This window comes from Bradysia coprophila, unplaced genomic scaffold (genome assembly GCF_014529535.1).
Source record: "Bradysia coprophila strain Holo2 unplaced genomic scaffold, BU_Bcop_v1 contig_409, whole genome shotgun sequence".
Taxonomy (NCBI): domain Eukaryota; kingdom Metazoa; phylum Arthropoda; class Insecta; order Diptera; family Sciaridae; genus Bradysia; species Bradysia coprophila.
In genome coordinates, this window is record NW_023503663.1 from 1 (window position 1) to 2672 (window position 2672).

General features: G+C 39.0%; 1 long non-coding RNA gene across 1 annotated transcript; it reads right to left on the reverse strand.

Moving 5' to 3' along the window:
* Window positions 1-1803: 1803 nt before the first annotated feature.
* Window positions 1804-2047, reverse strand: LOC119082255. Its single transcript, XR_005088605.1, has 2 exons — window positions 1963-2047; window positions 1804-1897 (listed from the first exon to the last, which is right to left on the reverse strand). It is a non-coding gene; the product is annotated as an uncharacterized LOC119082255 (long non-coding RNA).
* Window positions 2048-2672: the final 625 nt, after the last annotated feature.

Here is a 2672-nt window from a genome sequence, read left to right on the forward strand (position 1 = left end):
ATGCTTAAAAAGCTTATGAAAGGGAATATTTGAACGAGCGTAAATAATTGCGACCAGAGCGAAGCGAGGGCAGTAATTCGCGCGATTTAGGTAAGAAATATGCCATCATTCTAGCGCTTTTTAGTAGACTCATTTTTATTGGGTGTAAAACATCGCTCGCTGAAGCCGATGCAGTAGTGTGCCTTGAAAATGGACAATCGCGAAAAAATTTTTTGCTCCGAAATTTTTAATTATTTTAACTAACTCTGTGGGAAGAATGGATGACTGATGTACCAATGGTGAATGAAAGACCCGCATGAATGGTACTGGACTGAATTCAGATGAATCCGGAACGCGGAGCAGCGCAATTTTCTCTGAAGAAAGCTCTGACCCCGGTTGATGACGATACGGTTTGTAAATGAAGGCGATTCTCGGTACGTACGGTGTAGTTTGGTCTGTGCTCTGTCAGGCATTTCTTAAAAGGAACATTCCCTTGTTTTGGCGTGCCATTGTCAGCAACTATGTGAAAATTCTGGCGAAGCTATCTTTTATCGCTCAAGGACCTGACAAAAGGAGTCTATATTCCGTGGGTTGTCCCAACGTTTTTTCTTTTCGTTTTCGATGTTCGTGTCTATGTCTATAGAAGCAACATTGCCTATATAACTCCTCTTTAAGTTTCCTGAGCGCATATGACATCATTTCGTCGTAATTTTTCGATAATGTTGACGAACGATGCTTTTCTTCATGTCATCCGGAAGGCTTGAAAAGGTCTTGAAAGGCTAGAGAAGATTTTGTGAATGTAGTCTTACGGGTGAATGGGAGTGTACCGGCCTAGGAAAATGACGCGAGTGCAGCGGGCGAAATGGAGTTCACTAGTAAACGTTCAGACGTTTGAAGTCTGTTCCTTTGGAGTGACGCGGAAAAAGGCAGAGGAAAAAGTATGTGTGTAGTTAACTTAAACAGTCACGGTTTAACTGTGAGTCGATAATCAAAAATAACGAGTCGGTGAAAGAACTATTATCTTGTGGTCTTGTGGAATGGGAAACTGTGCAGTTAGATCAATAAATCGAATGGTCGAACGAGGGACAGTAAGTTTTTTCTTTCTTCATTTATCTGCTTTGTTCTTGGAACTTGCTAGACTAGTAGCGATCATTCTTTCCGGTCATGGAAATAATGCGGTATCGTGATAACGTAGTTCCGGGAAACAAGCTGAACAAGTTTGGACTCGGTTACAGGGAAGTAAACATTATTTCCAAGCCTGAACCTTTCTAATCAAAGTCATACTGCATCTACTACTAATACAATGTTAAGTGCAGTGTAGAGTCTATACTGTAGACTAGGTGGATCGATTTCACTAACATGAAATTCACGCTCGGATCCATTCGAAGCTTCTCGAGACTAATTTAACTACAACATTACGCTGTGTGAAGCAATAGACCACAGATTACCGCAGTCAATTGCTACGAAATCACTTAGTTCCCAAATAATGTCACATTGTCGCATGCATTGAACAAGGAGTTTATTTGAATTTCATTTCACAAATAAAGAATATTCAGTAGTACACGTACGGTCATTCCACTCCAAGCCGTGTCTTTCCATCTTAGCTCCAAGCATCTTTCATTGATGTTGTTTGGTTCATCAGTTCCCCAATTAGTAAATCAATTGGTTTGCCATTGGCTAACCAATACCATTCTCTAGAAGCGCCAAGGTCATTACCCGAAGTCCACAAATTCTGCGCTTCGTCCCCAACCTGATTTAACGTAAACATCAAAAATATTTAACAAATACCACAGAGCTACCTACCACTTACCGGACATTTTATGAGCATTGAGATAATATTGTTTTCTTCCATCGAATCAATGCTGGCCAATTCCATGCCATTGAATTTACAAATATGTGCGGCTTTGAACCAATTGACCTGCAAATACAGTCAAAACATTCGCATATTGTTACCAGTGGAATTTTAATTGGGATTTGTGTTACCTTTTCTGTAGTGACCAAGAAGAATTGCTTGGAATTCACGAAATTACTTCTGATCGCTGGTTGATCTGGGGAAGTGAAAGCTACACCTTCTTTGAATTAGTACATCTTCAACTTCTATTGAATTAGCGACACCTTCGGCTGGCTCAGCAACCAAACCACTATTTGGTCGAAGCAAAACTGCGTAAAGACATGCGATAAATAAACCGATTTTGTTCATTTCTCAACTCTTCAACTTGGTGGATAAACAAAGCAAAATTAGATTTTGTTACCGTACTTTGACACGAAAAATAACTAAAGTTAAAATTATCAACCTCTATTGGATATAATTCCGAAGAACACTAGAAAATTTTGACTTTTCGCTGTGTGACTCAAGAGTTACACTTAATCTCTAATTTCACTTGATATATGTCCCCTTGATAAAAGACTAAGACAAAAGAAAGATATCAGACCAATTTAACGATAGCACTTGGACAATCTAAAATTGCAATATTATGATGCTGACATAAATATTCTTCTACAGTACAACGCAATACATCGTTAGCGCCGGTCGTATGGGACAAAACGAAATTATATCAGGAACAGTCTTAGAAACTGTGTCCAAGCAAATCACTTTTCTGAGTTTTTGAAGTGTGGAATCCACACTGTGGATTCAAAGAACAATGGAAAATTTTTAATTTTTTGGCCCTTGTGGTAGAACTTAACTTTTGTGA